We start from the raw sequence: 17,582 nt of genomic DNA, 5'->3' as shown, positions 1-17,582 counted from the left end.
AGATGCGGTAGACAAGTAGAGCAGAGCAAAACCCGCAGATGCGGTAGACAAGTAGAGCAGAGCAAAACCCGCAGGTGCGGTAGACAAGCAGAGCAGAGCAAAGCCCGCAGGTGCGGTAAACAAGCAGAGCAGAGCAAAACCCGCACGTGCGATAGACAAGCAGAGCAGAGCAAAGCCTGCGGGTGTGGTAAACAAGCAGAGTAGAGCAAAACCCGCAGGTGTGGTAGAGAAGCAGAGCAGAGCAAAACCCGCAGGTGCGGTAAACCAACAGAGCAGAGCAAAACCCGCAGGTGCGGTGAACAAGCTGAGCAGAGCGAAACCGCAGGTGCGATGAACAAGCTGAGCAGAGCGAAACCGCCGGTGCGGTGAACATGCAGGGCGGAGCAGAGCGAAACCGCCGGTGCAGTGGACAAGCAGAGCGGAGCGAAACCGCAGGTGTGGTGGACAAGCAGAGCAAAGCAAAACCGCAGGTGCGGTGAACAAGCAGAGCAGAGCGAAACCGCAGGTGCGGTGGACAAGCAGAGCAGAGCGAAACCGCAGGTGCAGTGAACAAGCAGGGCAGAGCAAAACCGCAGGTGCGGTGAACAAGCAGAACTAGATACACACAAGGTACTTACAATGAAGTAGCGAGTGTACACAAAACTCACAAACAGAAGTTCAGAGACAACAAGTTGGAGTTAGGTGCAGGTTCAGACACTGCAGGAAAAGGGAAGGTTCGGACATAGAGAGAAACAGGTAACGGGCTAGGACACAGTTCAGACAGGAGCTGAACCAGTAATAAGATACAATAACGAGCCTGGGAACTCAGCCCTCATGGTAGCGGAGACAGACTAGAAGTCACAGATACAGGTAACAGGCCTGGGTATACAGCCCCCAGGGGCGGAAACAGACAAGATACAGGACAGGACCTGGCAACTCAGTTGCACAGAACACACTGAATCAAAGTGTTGCTCAGGCACCCCCTACTGGGTGGAGGAGGTTTAAGTATCCAGTGACTCACAGCAATAGGCTGGGGAGGCATTAGGAGTGCGCACACAGTAACTATAAGAATCAGGCAGTAGCCGCGCCGCCGCCCTAAACAATCAGACAAGAGACACAGCCGGTACTGGAGCAAAGTGTGCACCTTCTCATTTAAAGATTTTTCTGTATTTTCATGACTATGAAAATTGTACATTCACACTGAAGGCATCAAAACTATGAATTAACACATGTGGAATTATATACTTAACAAAAAAGTGTGAAACAACTGAAAATATGTCTTATATTCTAGGTTCTTCAAAGTAGCCACCTTTTGCTTTGATGACTGCTTTGCACACTCTTGGCATTCTCTTGATGAGCTTCAAGAGGTAGTCACCGGAAATGGTTTTCACTTCACAGGTGTGCCCTGTCAGGTTTAATACATGGGATTTCTTGCCTTATAAATGGGGTTGGGACCATCAGTTGTGTTGTGCATAAGTCAGGTGGATACACAGCTGATAGTCCTATTGAATAGACTGTTAGAATTTGTATTATGGCAAGAAAAAAGCAGCTAAGTAAAGAAAAACGAGTGGCCATCATTACTTTAAGAAATGAAGGTCAGTCAGTCCGAAAAATTGGGCAAACTTTGAAAGTGTCCCCAAGTGCAGTTGCAAAAACCATCAAGCGCTACAAAGAAACTGGCTCACATGAGGACTGCCCCAGGAAAGGAAGACCAAGAGTCACCTCTGCTTCTGAGGATAAGCTTATCCGAGTCACCAGCCTCAGAAATCGCAGGTTAACAGCAGCTCAGATTAGAGACCAGGCCACTGCCACACAGAGTTCTAGCAGCGGACACATCTCTTCAACAACTGTTAAGAGGAGACTTTGAGCAGCAGGCCTTCATGGTAAAATAGCTGCTAGGAAACCACTGCTAAGGACAGGCAACAAGCAGAAGACTCTTGTATGGGCTAAAGAACACACGTCTTTGTGCGACGCAGAAGAGGTGAACGGATGGACTCTGCATGCATGGTTCCCACCGTGAAGCATGGAGGAGGAGGTGTGATGGTGTGGGGGTGCTTTGCTGGTGACACTGTTGGGGATTTATTCAAAATTGAAGGCATACTGAACCAGCATGGCTACCACAGCATCTTGCAGCGCCATGCTATTCCATCCAGTTTGTGTTTAGTTGGACCATCATTTATTTTTCAACAGGACAATGACCCCAAACACACCTCCAGGCTTTGTGAGGGCTTTTTGACCAATAAGGAGAGAGATGGGGTGCTACGCCAGATGACCTGGCCTCCACAGTAACAAGACCTGAACCCAATCGAGATGGTTTGGGGTGAGCTGGACCGCAGATTGAAGGCAAAAGGGCCAACAAGTGCTAAGCATCTCTGGGAACTCCTTCAAGATTGTTGGAAGACCATTTCCGGTGACTACCTCTTGAAGCTCATCAAGAGAATGCCAAGAGTGTGCAAAGCAGTCATCAAAGCAAAAGGTGGCTACTTTGAAGAACCAAGAATATAAGACATATTTTCAGTTGTTTTACACTTTTTTGTTAAGTATATAATTCCACATGTGTTAATTCATAGTTTTGATGCCTTCAGTGTGAATGTACAATTTTCAAAGTCATGAAAATACAGAAAAATCTTTAAATGAGAAGGTGTGTCCAAACTTTTGGTCTGTACTGTATATTCACATATATGCTTGAAGGACAAACGTTGTCAGATGATTTACAATGAGGAAAAAGGGTACAATTTATATTAAAGAGTGTAGGTAACATGCAATATATTCATCATAAGGCTTCTAATGGGAATATCAATGTAAGCTCATGGAGTCACTGATCCCACATGGTGTCATGGTCCGTCATAGAGTTAGTTACAAGAGGAGTAGCAGCAAAGAAACTCTATTACAGGTAAGTAGGAACAATTAGACACAGAACAAACGGTTCAAATAGCAAAAATGGCGTAGGGAACACTGAAGGATTACATACCTGGCGTGAAGGGAATAGTGCATGGACTAGGAACCGCGAAAAAGCGCCGTGTGGTGGAAAGAAGGAAGGACTATATAAAGGACTATATATATAGGACTATATATATATTATATAGGACTAGTGCGTTGGTGGAAGCGGTGAAAGAACGCCGGTGTATATCCGGTCATGCGCAGTATGGCCATACTGACTTCCGGTGCGCGTGCTGGAACGCAAAGGGAGACAGTGGAACGCAAGTCACTTCCGGACATGCGCAGTATATACGCTACACTGGAAGTAAGTGGATAGACTTTACTTAAGGTGTAAATCAGTGGAAAGAGGTTATACTCAATCAAGAGCAGAATAACGCAGGGTGAGCCAACCTTAGGAGGAGCTATAGGAGATGAATACTTGAAAAACAGATTATATTATATTAAATTACAAAATAAGGAGGGGGATCCTGAAGAGTCAAAGAAAAAAATGCATGGGATTCGTTACGGAGGTCCCTGGGAACCTTAATTAGTAACCTACAAGACAAAGAAAAATAATCAGTAACATGAAATATATTCAATTATTATAAAATGGCAAACAATCTAGTCATCCATACTGAAAGCCCAGTGAATGACCCACAACTTAAAACTTTAATCAGTAGCATAGAATTATCCGCTAAACCCTGGTTTATTATCCTATCCAATAGACACTGGACAGAGTGAGTTTTATGTCATATAGGTAGAGGGATTTTTGGGGGCGATATAGGAATTTTTTATTCATCTTGTGCGTCATACTCCCTATTAAGTCCTTTCGGAGTGAGGATCTGTAGCGTATGTATCCAGTATAGCTCACGTTTTTTGAGGTTTTGAATCCGGTTGCTCCCCTGTCTATTTGGCGGAATGTGATCAATTACTTGATACCTTAGTTGTGAAATGTTGTGGGACATAGCTAGAAAATGTGCTGGTATAGGTAACATCGTGCGTCCACAACGAATTGTCGATTTGTGTTGTGAAATACGGTCTCGGATATGTTGGGTGGTCTCACCAAGATATGCGAGACCGCATGGACACTTAATTAGATACACCACATACGTGGAATCACAAGAGAAATATTCTTTAATAGAATAACGTTTGCCAAAATGAGGATGTGTAAAAGTAACATAGTTTTTAAGGTTGAAGGAAGACTAAGTCCATCTAGTTCAACCCATAGCCTAACATGTTGATCCAGAGGAAGGCAAAAAAAAAACATGTGGTAAACACTAAGCTCCACATTGGGGAAAAAAAATCCTTCCTGACTCCATACGACAATCAGACTAGTTCCCTGGATCAACGCCCTATCAAGGAATCTAGTATTTATAACCTGTAATATTATACTTTTCAAGAAAGGCATCCATGCCCTTCTTAAATTTTAACAGTGAATCACTCATTACAACATCATGCGGCAGAGAGTTCCATAGTCTCACTGCTCTTACAGTAAAGAATCCCCGTCTGTGATTATGATTAAACCTTCTTTCCTCTAGACGTAGAAGATGCCCCCTTGTCCCCGTCTCAGGCCTCAGAGTAAAAAGATCAGTAGAAAGCTCTTTGTACTGTCCCCTCATATACTTGTACATAGTAATAAGATCACCCCTAAGCCTTCTTTTTTCCACAGTAAATAACCCCAAGTGTAATAACCTGTCTTGGTATTGCAGACCCCCAGTCCTCTAATAACCTTGGTCGCTCTTCTCTGCCCCCGCTCTAGTTCAGCTATGTCTTTCTTATACACCGGAGACCAGAACTGTACACAGTATTCTAAGTGTGGTCGCACTAATGACTTGTATAGAGGTAAAATTATGTTCTCCTCATGAGCATCTATGCCTCTTTTAATGCATCCCATTATTTTATTTGCCTTTGCAGAAGCAGCCTGACACTGGCCACTACACTGAGCTTGTCGTCCACCAATACACCCAGGTCTTTTTCAGTAACAGTTTTGCCATGTGTTTTACAATTAAGCTTATAATTATACATTTTATTTCCTCTGCCCAAGTGCATTACCTTACATTTATCCCCATTAAAGCTCATTTGCCATTTATCAGCCCAAGCTTCTAGTTTACATAGATCCTCCTGTAATATAAAATTGTCCTCCTCTGTATTGATTACCCTGCAGAGTTTAGTGTCATTAATAAATATGTTAAAAAGAAGTGGGCCCAATACTGACCCCTGTGGTACCCCACTGTTAACTGAGACCCGGTTTGAGTGTTTTCCATTAATAGCCACCCTTTGTTTCCTATCACTGAGCCAATTCTTAACCCACATACATATATTTTCCCCTATCCCCATTGTTCTCATTTTGTGTATCAACCTTTTGTGTGGAACCGTATCAAAAGCTTTTGAAAAGTCCATATACACAACATCCACTGCATTTCCTTGGTCCAGTCCGGAACTTGCCTCCTCATAAAAACTGATCAGATTAGTTTGACAGGAACGGTCCCTCGTAAACCCATGTTGATATTGGGTCATGAGGTTATTCTTCTTCAGATACTCTATTATAGCATCTCTTAGGAAACCCTCCAGGATTTTACCCACAGTAGAGGTTAAGCTTACCGGCCTATAATTTCCAAGTTCAGTTTTTGTCCCCTTTTTGAATATTGGCACCACATTTGCTATACGCCAGTCCTGTGGTACAGACCCTGTTATTATGGAATCTTTAAAGATTAAAAATAATGGTCTATCTATGACGTTACTTAATTCCTGCAGTACTCGCGGGTGTATCCCATCCGGGCCCGGTGATTTGTCAACTTTAGTGATTTTTAGATGCCGCCATACTTCCTGCTGGGTTAAGCAAGTGACATTTACTGGAGAATTTTTGTTATCACTAATCATGTTTTCTGTCATGCGATTTTCTTGTGTAAATACGGTTGAAAAAAAATCATTTAGCATATTGGCTTTTTCCTCATCCTCATCCACCATTTCACCCAGACTATTTTTAAGGGGGCCAACACTATCATTTTTTAGTTTTTTACTATTCATATAGTTAAAGAATATTTTGGGGTTATTTTTACTTTCTCTGGCAATAATTCTCTCTGCCTAAATCTTTGCTGCCTTGATTTGTTTTTTACATAATTTATTTAATTTTCTATATTTATTTAATGCCTCATCACTACCTACTTGCTTTAGTTCTCTAAATGCTTTCTTTTTGTCACTTATTGCGCCCCTTACAGCTCTATTTAGCCATAGTGGTTTCCTCCTATTTCTAGCATGTTTATTCCCAAGGGGTATATATTGTGCACAGGTCCTATTCAGGATGTTAATAAATGTCTCCCATTTGCTTTGTGTAGCTTTATGTCTCAGGATATCGTCCCAGTTTATTGCACTAAGATGATCTCTTAACCGTTGGAAATTTGCCTTCCTGAAGTTTAGTGTCCTTGTAACCCCGCTACTACACATCTTATTAAAGGTTACATGAAAACGTATTATTTTGTGATCACTATTACCCAAGTGACCCCCAACTAATATATTTGATATGAGGTCTGGCCTATTGGTTAATATTAGGTCTAGCAGTGCCCCCTTCTTGTTGGGTCCTGAACCAGTTGTGAAAGGTAATTGTCTCTCATAGTAGTCAAAAACCTATTTCCTTTGCTTGAACTACATGTTTCTGTCCCCCAATGTATTTCAGGGTAGTTGAAGTCTCCCATAATAATGACTTCTCCTTGAGTCGCTGCTTCATCTATCTGCTTTACAAGGATATTCTCCGCTACTTCCATTATTTTTGGAGACTTATAACAAACCCCTATCAGTAATTTATTATTTTTTCCCCCTCCCCTTATCTCCACCCACAGGGACTCTACATTTTCATTAGATTCACATATATCCTCCCGCAAGACAGGTTTTAAGGATGATTTTACATATAAACTCACACCCCCCCTCGCTTGTTTGTACGGTCATTTCTGAACAGACTATAGCCTTGTAAATTAACTGCCCAGTCATGGCTCTCGTCCAGCCATGTCGCAGATATCCCTACCATGTCATAATTATTTTCCAACAAAATTAATTCTAATTCCTCCATTTTGTTGGTGAGGCTTCTGGCATTAGTGTACATGCATTTTATGTATCTCTCTGTACCTCTATTCCATCTTACTTTATTGACTGTTCTAACCCCACCCCCAATTTCTTTATTTGTGGCCAGGTCACTATCTGCACTATCTTCCCCACCTATAAAATGAATACCCTCCCCCCCAATCCCTAGTTTAAACACTCCTCCAACCTTCTAGCCATTTTCTCCCCCAGCACAGCTGCACCCTCCCCATTAAGGTGCAGCCGGTCCCTAGCGTAGAGTCTGTAGCCAACTGAGAAGTCGGCCCAGTTCTCCAGGAACCCAAATCCCTCTTTCCTACACCAGTTCTTGAGCCACTTATTTATCTCCCAAATCTCCCGTTGCCTCTCTGGCGTGGCACGTGGTACCGGTAGTATTTCAGAGAATACCACCTTGGAGGTCCTTGCTTTCAGCTTGCAGCCTAATTCCCTAAAATCATCTTTAAGGACCTTCCACCTACCTCTAACTTTGTCATTTGTGCCAATGTGCAGCATGACCGCTGGGTCCTCACCAGCCCCTCCCAGTAATCTGTCAACCCGATCAGCGATGTGCCGGACTCGAGCGCCAGGTAGGCAGCACACTGTTCGACGATCCCTGTCTTTGTGACAGATTGCCCTATCTTTTCCTCTAATAATTGAGTCCCCCACTACCAGCACCTGCCTAGCCTGCCCTACTCTCCTATTTCCCTCTTTACTGGAGCTGACACTCGTCCCCTGAAAGCCGGAGATGCCTTGCTGCAGTAGTGCTACCCCTGTACCATCACTCCCCTCATCTGCCAACTTTGCAAACTTATTGGGGTGTGCCAGATCAGGACTAGCCTCCCTGGCACTCTTCCCTCTACCACCCCTTCTAACTGTCACCCAACTAGCGACCTCACTGTCCTGCAGCTCCCGACTACCACCCTCCCCCACATCTACCCCAGTAAGCTGCTGCTCAGTGAGCAGCAGACTCCTTTCCATGTTGTCAATGGATCTCAGTGTTGCCAGCTGCTCATTTAGATCCAGTATCTGGGCTTCCAAACGCACAACGTGCACACATCTCGCGCAGCAGTAAGCAACCTCGACCTGCTGTTCAAGGAATACATACATGTGGCAAGATGTACACTGGATAGCATTGTCAATAATGGAGCTCATTTCCTAATGGGGATTGCAATATACAGAATGTTAAGTAAAAAGTAAAGTAAAGAATTAATGAAATACAGTCAGCAATTCAGTCCAAAGTCCTCCCTTCCAAACTCCCTGAATACAAAGTCACTGAAAAACAAGTCACACACTTACTTTCGTTCGCACTTACGCTCCGGACTCACGCAGCTCGTTCACACTCGCAAACTAAGATATTTAAAGAGTTTTTTTTTTTTTCCCTTTTCCAGCAATGCACCCTTCACCTCAATGCACTTCCAGTGTCAACCTTAGTAATATTTGAACACTGTAAACATCCTAGACACGGGAAAGTTCCCCTCCGGGGGGTGGCCAAGGTGCGTTGGATTGGTCCCTTATTTGTAGATCCCACGTCGGCTCTAACCAAATGGTCGCGAATGTTTCGGGATCTTTTATGACATAGTAGGGGGACATCGGTAAATTTCTCTATATCCGGATAAGATTGCCGTAACAGGGACCAATATTTTTAATGCACTTGAATATCTGTCCCCCAAAGGGGTGATAGGTGTTCACGAAAGTCAGTCGTGAGTTATTATTCCGTCGTGAAGTAGGTTGGGTGACCTGGTTCAAGATATGTGATGGGTAACCCCTCTGTCGAAATTTGTCGTTCATCTCCTCATGTCTAATTTTTTTAGAATCTGCAGTAGACACTATTCGATCCACCCTATTATGTTGTGATTTTGGTAATGACCTTTTAATATGGCCCAGGTGAGAACTGGAATACAACAATAGACTGTTTTTATCTGTTGGTTTTGTGTATAAGTCACTGACTAGATATCCTGTGTCAACGAGTGTAATCCGTGTGTCCAAAAAACGTATGGAATGTGGGTCTTGGTGTATGGTAAATGTCAGATTAGTAACTTTGCTGTTAAGGTCATCAAAAAAAGTTTTTAAGTTTTGTCTTGTGCCAGTCCAAATAAAGAAAATATCGTCAATAAAACGTCTCCAGCATAGCACATGCTTTTCAAACAGAGGGTGAGTATATACATGATCTATCTCAAAATTCCCCATGAAGATATTGGCATAGGGGGGTGCCACATTGGAGCCCATCGCCGTACCCCTCTTTTGAAAGAAAAAACGATCTTCAAACATGAAAAAATTTTTGGTGAGGATCAAAGTTAATAAATCACTGCAAAAGTCAATCTGATCGGCTGAGAATGTAGTATGGGCTCTTACAAATTTTATTGTGGCACAAATGCCCTACTGGTGATTGATACTAGTATAGAGACTGTTGACATCCATTGTTGTTAGGATGCTGTTAGTAGGGATTGGTCCTAATTCTCTTATGCATGTCAAAAAATGGGTAGTGTCCTTAAGGTATGAGGTAATCTTCTGAATATGGGGTGTTAAAATTTTTTCTAATGTAATAGCCAAGGGTGACAAAATAGAATCTGTAGAGGCTACAATAGGTCTCCCGGGTGGTGCCCATAGATTCTTGTGTATTTTGGGTAAGGTATAAAATACCGGCATTATTGGGTTTGGATTGACCAAAAATTCTGACAGTTTGGAATCGATTGTGCCTCTCTGAGAATGATGTGAGACTAAATTTTTAATTAAATTAGCTACCTCTGTGGTGGGGTTACGTGTTATAGGTAGATACGTTTCAGTATCATTCAATTGAGTGTATATCTCTGATATATAATAAGACCGGTCCATAATAACAATTGCTCCCCCCTTATCAGCTGGTTTTACAATAAGTTCTTTCCTTTTTTTCAATGAGGAGAGGGCCATACTTTCCTCAGGGTTGAGGTTATTTTTGTTATGCAGATCGCCTCTCTTTATGGCTTGTAGGACTTCATTAATGTCTTTCTGGACCAAGTCAATATATGTCTCTACATGATAATATGTACAAGGCGGTTGGAAATGGCTAGGAATACGCAGTTTCAAGCCATGTAAAGAGAACATTCCATCATTCTGGCTGCTCTGAGAGGCACCTGGAGGATCAGTAGTAAGCCCCCTACCAGAGGAAAAATGGACTTTCAATCTTAAGGTTCTATAAAAGCGTTGTAGTTCTTGCTCCAGTTGGAATGTATCAAAGGCAGGTGTAGGGCTAAATGAAAGACCTTTTTGCAATAGGTCTAATTCGGCCGGTGCTAAGGATTGTGAGAAGATGTTATACACGATGTTAGTCCTACCCGAGAACGAGTTGTCATCCGAGCGTTGTCTGTCTGTCGATCGCCTCCCCCGCCTCGTCTTATTCTTGGTGGACGGTTTCTGCGTTGATCCAAAAAATAATTTGGTTGATAGGTACCTCGTTTGCTGTCTGTAGAGGAGTGTCGGCCTGGAGAAGAGTTGTATCCTCGCCTGTATGATCTGCTGCTTCTGCCTTGATCTGAAGAGCGCCATCTATACACTTGATTATTGAGGTAGTTTTCAGCGTCACATAGAAATTTAGATTTTTTCTGGATCTGGAGTTCGTTGCGATATTCAGAAATGGTTTTGTCCACTTTGTTTTTCAGTGTTGTAAATTCTTCAGATGAAATTGTATTACTCAATTGTTGCTCAGTAGAGGCAATCCTAGTATGTAGATTGGTTATTTCCTTCTGGAGAAAATCAATTGTCAACACAATAATGTCCATTGAGCATTTGTTGAGGATCCCCTCGAACTTACTGCAATAATCAGAGTTATCATTAAATAGAGTAGGACGTAGGTTGACTCTTAATCCTCGTGGAATTCGTTGTGTTTTGTGATATTCTGCGAGAGTAACGCAGTGTAGATCCAAAGCGGTATACCTCCTTTGTTCCTTCTCTAGGTCCCTTATGCGTACTTCCTCAGTGGGGGTGTGGAGAAATGTAACGGGAGTTGTGACATGTGCAAGTATTCCACTTGCTTCTTCCTGATTAAAGGCAAAGGTTGTGAACGACATTGAAGCCACAGGAGCGTAATCCCAAGAAACAGTCAATTGAAAAAAAGAAGGATCGCTTCACTGTATCAAACTTTTAGGGTGCTCTGAAGAAATAGGTAGTATAGATATCAAAAAAGAACTTCGGCACTCCAATATGGATGCAAAAAATTGGTTTTTATTAGCAGAATTCCCCATAAATGAAAAGCAGTCCGTTTCCACCTAACATGGTCTTTACCCATCACATATCTTGAACCAGGTCACCCAACCTACTTCACGACGGAATAATAACTCACAACTGACTTTCGTGAACACCTATCACCCCTTTGGGGGACAGATATTCAAGTGCATTAAAAAATATTGGTCCCTGTTAGAGCAATCTTATCCGGATATAGAGGAATTTACTGATGTCCCCCTACTATGTCATAAAAGATCCCGAAACATTCGCGACCATTTGGTTAGAGCTGACATGGGATCCACAAATAAGGGACCAATCCAACGCACCTTGGCCACCCCCCGGAGGGGAACTTTCCCGTGTCTAGGATGTTTACAGTGTTCAAATATTACTAAGGATGACACTTTTACACATCCTCATTCTGGCAAACGTTATTCTATTAAAGAATATTTCTCTTGTGATTCCACGTATGTGGTGTATCTAATTAAGTGTCCATGCGGTCTCGCGTATGTTGGTGAGACCACCCAACATATCCGAGACCGCATTTCACAACACAAATCAACAATTCGTTGTGGACGCATGATGTTACCTATACCAGCACATTTTCTAGCTATGTCCCACAACATTTCACAACTAAGGTATCAAGTAATTGATCACATTCCGCCAAATAGACGGGGGGGGGCAACCGGATTCAAAACCTCAAAAAACGTGAGCTATACTGGATACATACGCTACAGATCCTCACTCCGAAAGGACTTAATAGGGAGTATGAAGCACAATATGAATAAAAAATTCCTATATCCCCCCCAAAAATCCCTCTACCTATATGACATAAAACTCACTCTGTCCAGTGTCTATTGGATAGGATAATAAACCAGGGTTTAGCGGATAATTCTATGCTACTGATTAAAGTTTTAAGTTGTGGGTCATTCACTGGGCTTTCAGTATGGGTGACTAGATTGTTTGTCACTTTATAATAATTGAATATATTTCATGTTACTGATTATTTAGGACTATTCAGTAGGACTATGAGCTGTGTATCCACCTGACTTCTGCACAACACAACTGATGGTCCCAACCCCATTTATAAGGCAAGAAATCCCACTTATTAAACCTGACAGGGCACACCTGTGAAGTGAAAACCATTTCCGGTGACTACCTCTTGAAGCTCATCAATAGAATGCCAAGAGTGTGCAAAGCAGTCATCAAAGCAAAAGGTGGCTACTTTGAAGAACCTAGAATATAAGACATATTTTCAGTTGTTTCATACTTTTTTGTTAAGTATATAATTCCACATGTGTTAATTCATAGTTTTGATGCCTTCAGTGTGAATGTACAATTTTCATAGTCATGAAAATACAGAACAATCTTTAAATGAGAAGGTGTGTCCAAACTTTTGGTCTGTACTGTATATATATATATATATATATATATATATATATATATATATATACTTTATATTCTTGTGGCAGCATGAGGTCTCCTACTATATCATTATTCTTGAATTTATATACATATATAAACATTTTTTTAAAAAAACGCACGCTATTTGCATATTCTACTGTACCTTACAAATTTATTTCACAATCTTTTGTGGGTTATTCCACATCATTTATAAGTAGATGTATGTGTATATTTTGTTTTTCCTTATTTTCTGTTTATATACAAATGTTGATGGGATATATTCTTTTGATGTTTAGCATAGGCCCTGAGAAAGACCATGTTAGGTCGAAACGTTGGCCTGCTTTTCATTTAAGGGGAATTCTGCTAATAACCAATTTTTTGCATCCATATTGGAGTGCCGAAGTTCTTTTTTGATATCTATACTACCTATTTCTTCAGAGCACCCTAAAAGTTTGGTACAGTGAAGCGATCCTTCTTTTTTTCAACAAGCTTCCATTGCTGATAGACCCAGAGGCTGTTGTTAGGTCTCAGCTTGCCATGATAACCATCGATACACCGTGATTGTAACATGGGGGTAATAATGAAGGTACAGAGGGGGCCCCTTCCTTCTGTCCACCATATTGATGCGGTGGTCGCTATTGACCGCATCATCTAAAGGGTTAAACTGTCGGGATAGGTGCTAACACCAAAGTCGGCAGTTGCAGCCAACTCTCCTTGAAGTGCGGGCTCAGCTGCTAAGCCTGCACAGCACGACTACCATGAAAATAGCACAGTTCATGTTTAATCCCATGTGCCCATGATGTAATGGTATGTCATAGGGCAGTAAGGTGTTAGACTTTTGATTGGTTGTTTCTATATTTTCCATTTACCATAATGGAGGACTGATCACATACGTGAGCTCAGGACATGGAATGCAATGTGTGGACCTGGGGAGGAATCATTGACCAGACCTGAGGCTCCTATGATTTGTTGGGTTGACCCCCAGTTGCCTCTATTAAGCACTGTGAAGACCCATACAGAGGCTCAGATATGTTATCATACACTGACTATTAGCTTCATTCAAGGAGTCAAATATAAGAATTTTCAATAATAGTTGAAATAATATTTAATTATTTATTTATCAATTTCCTATCAGTATGTCTTTGGAGTGTGGGAGGAAACCGGAGAACCCGGAGGAAACCCACGCGAACACGGGGAGAGCATACAAACTCCATGCAGTTGTTCTCTTTGGTTGGGTTTGGACCTGAACGCTGCAAAGCAACAGTGCTAACCACTGAGCCACCGTGTTGCCCAATAGTCTTCAATGTGGCACTAATCATGATAGGACGAGAACAGAGACCGAGCCTGGAATCTGTCTCCTTATGCAGCAGGAAGCTCACTTTATTCCATGAGTTCATCTGACTGCGGAAAGTCCAGTAAATGTCGTATCCAGAAGTGAGAACAGAGACCGAGCCCGGAATCTGCCTCTTGATGCAGCAGGAACCTCACTTTATTCCGTGAGTTCATCTGACTGCGGAAAGTCCAGTAAATGTCGTATGCGAGAACAGAGACCGAGCCCGGAATCTGTCTCTTTTTTCTGACTTGTTTTCGCCTTGTGGAAGAGTCGTCACATCCGGCTGGATTCTTTGTTCATTGACGGATCACAATCAGGCCTCTCTCCGGAATAGTGATCTGTAGAAATAATAAATATGACTGAAGATGAAACAACTGGATATCATATATAAACGGCAGGCAATGTACTCCTGGTTACTGATTTCTAGCCTTGTGAGAAAAGATTTAAGATAAGTGATATTGGCTTATTCTTAGTTTAGGACTGTACCCCCCATTCATATAGAGGGGGCTGACAATCACTATGTGAGATCTGAGACCACCCACTGGACTCCTAAACCCAGAATGTTTCATATTGGCCGGCACTAAGCATTTCATGGATATCTAAGAAGTACATGAGTGCAATTTTTTAAATCTATAAATTTAAATTAAAAAATAAATTATTGATTATGTGGCGTTAATAAAGCTAGATCTAAATAGAACTATTTTTACTGTAAAGGATCTTCTCCCCACTATTTTAGCTTTAGTAAAAGATCAAGTATTTCTAAAACATTAAAAGACATCCAGGAACTTAAAGATGTCAGACAAACCCCTGCAGATCCCCAATGAATCTAGGACCTCCAGCAAGTTGTCATAGCCGGAACGGACATTGAATGTACAACGTGATGATTCGTGCCGCAAAGCTGGAGCCACTGTCTCCAACAAAAGAAGCAAAACGTAGTTTAACAAGTGTACAGTTTTATACGATGATTTATATGGTTGTATAACTAATATATTTCCCATCTGGTATTATCACTCATCCCCTTAAAAAAATAAAATTGGTACTTAATATTTTATCTCCTCTTGTAAAAGGATTGAATAGTTCTAAGAAGAGATACCTGGCCTGGAAAGAAACTAAAAATTCTAACTCTGAAATAATAGGATCTGAAAACCCACTCAAATTATATTCTCAAATTATATATTCTCATTACCAAAAATTAAAAAAGTTAAAGTTGACTATTCCCATCTTATCTTACCTTTCATTTTTCCTCAGGTCCAGCTTTAAAAAGTTCTAATTTATGGAGCTGTAGATATTACCTCCTTCAGGACAAAGTCTATAAAGATGAAATAAAATTAAATTATTTGATATAAAATGATACAGAAGGATTATCTACATGTACAGTAAAGCATTAAACCTGACATATTGTGCCACTACGTGTTTCCAAGAGACGCACTATAACATTATGCTGCGGTGCTCCTTTACTCCAATGAGACCCCGCAGAGCATTTCCTTCCCAACCTCCTCTATGCTGGAGAGGTTGTGCTAAACCGGGAGACATTTTACACATATTTTGGAGTTGTCCATAAAGGAATTATGGAAAGAAACTTTGAACTTACTCCTATGAATTTCTAAACCCAATATTCCACTTACACCACAATTAATATTATTATCACAAGGTCTAGAAGAAATCCCACCCAAATTTCAACATATCTCTTGTCATATCTTTTTGGTGATTAAACATTTAATCGCAACAAAATGGAAGCAAATAATTCCTCCATCAATATTAGAAGTAATGGAAAGGCATCAACGCACAATATTAAAGTTCAACTTTGCGATTAGTGAAAAAATGTTGTAGCTGATATTTAGTTAGATGAATGCCATAGTGGAAGAGTTTTTTTTACTCAGGCTAAACCCAAAACTTAAAAACTAAAATAGTTGTATAAACAAACAATACCGGATATATACCAAACTAATTGTTTACACATATTATGGTCAAAGTTATAATAGTTGTTTATTACTAATAATAATGACTAGCCTTGCCTTTACTTTCTCTCCTGTAACTTCCCATTGTTACCCCATTACTCCTTTTTCCCCTCCCCAATTTATATTCCTTCTTAATGTTATTTTTTTTTGTAAATGTTAAGTAAAAACAATTGAACGAGATGATCCGACATTTACCATTTTTTACCCGTTGTAAATCCTGTTGTTCTCCTGAATCTGGCATTGTTCATCCTTTGTTCCTCAAGATTCTAATTTCCTGAGAAATTGCCCCCTTTTCCCTTTATGTAAATCTAGTATTTGTATTTATTTTTGCCAAGTGGGCGTGACCCTCAAAAACTTCTCTTTTTGAGAAACATCTTGATGACAACGGCCAGTTGGCTAAAATAGTGGATAAATGTATAGGGAGCAGGGAGACCTATCAGGAACAAGGAGATTTGAGAACAAGAGACAAACAATGCCGTATTCAGGAGAATAGCAGCATTTATACCGGGTTAAAATAAATGTATATTTATGGCGAGTGACAGGTTATCTTAAAAGTAGATTCCACCAAAAAGACATAGCAGATTTTTTCAAATACAATTTATGTCATATAATCAGCCCCATATCAGTAGGGTAGGGTCACACTTAGGCTGTGTGCCCACGATGCGTTTTTTAAGCGTTTCCGCAGCGGCAAAAACGCTGCAGAAACGCTTAAAAAACGCATGGTAGAAGGTCTGCCATGTTCCCCAATGATAATCCGTATGTGCTGTGCACATGCTGCAGAAATTTCCGCTGCGGATTATCATTGCGTAAAAAAAGCAGCACTACCAATTATTTTGCGGAAGCGCTGAGTTTTCTCCGCCATTGACTTGCATTAGACCGCATGGACTCCGCATCACTGTATATGTAGATGTATGCGTTCCATTGTGGGGATGGTACCCGGGTGTGGAGGAGAGGAGACATCCACACCCAGGTGCCATAGTACCTGTAAAAAAAAGAATAAAATAAAAAATATATGTTATACTTACCTTCCGGCGGGCCGCGGTGCGCTCGTCCTCCCATGCCGGCAGATCGCGGTGGACTGAAGGACCTGCGCTGACGTCATAGCCATGTGACGGGTCACGCGATGCTGACGTTGGCAGGTCCTTCAGTGTACCGCGATCTGCCGGCAGCCAGGACGGAGTGAAGCAAGACTGCCGGGGCCATCGGAAGGTAAGTATATATTTATTTTTTTATTTTTAACCATTCTTTGGGGTCACACTATATAAATCCATGCCGTTTGCATGGATTTATATAGTGTGACCAAGTTGTCAAGCACTTTCCAAGTGATGCTAAAATCGCTTGGAAAGCGCTTATCAACCCGCATGCGGAAATGCATGTGAAGAACGCTTCACTTCCGCATGTCCCTGGCAGAAAAACGCATGTACAATCCGCATGTACAATCCGCATGTACAATCCGCATGCGTTTTTTCTGCCAGGGGAGATGCAGAAACGCTCAGGAAAAATCCTGAGCATTTCTGCATCGTGGGCACATAGCCTTAGGATAAAACTATTTATGTCATAATAATAAGTTAATTGCAGCTTTGTTAATGTTATGTTATGCAGCTTTGTTAATGTTATGTTATGGAGCTTTGTTATGGGGATGGATGTATTATACAGATGCTGGGTATTACATTTACTAATTATGGAGCTAATGCTAATCCAATTCTGTAAGAGATATGATCGGA

Source organism: Phyllobates terribilis, unplaced genomic scaffold (genome assembly GCF_046119375.1).
Source record: "Phyllobates terribilis strain yellow unplaced genomic scaffold, ASM4611937v1 Scaffold_326__1_contigs__length_2130411, whole genome shotgun sequence".
NCBI classification, from domain to species: Eukaryota; Metazoa; Chordata; class Amphibia; order Anura; family Dendrobatidae; genus Phyllobates; species Phyllobates terribilis.
Note: the sequence above shows the minus strand (reverse complement) of the source record.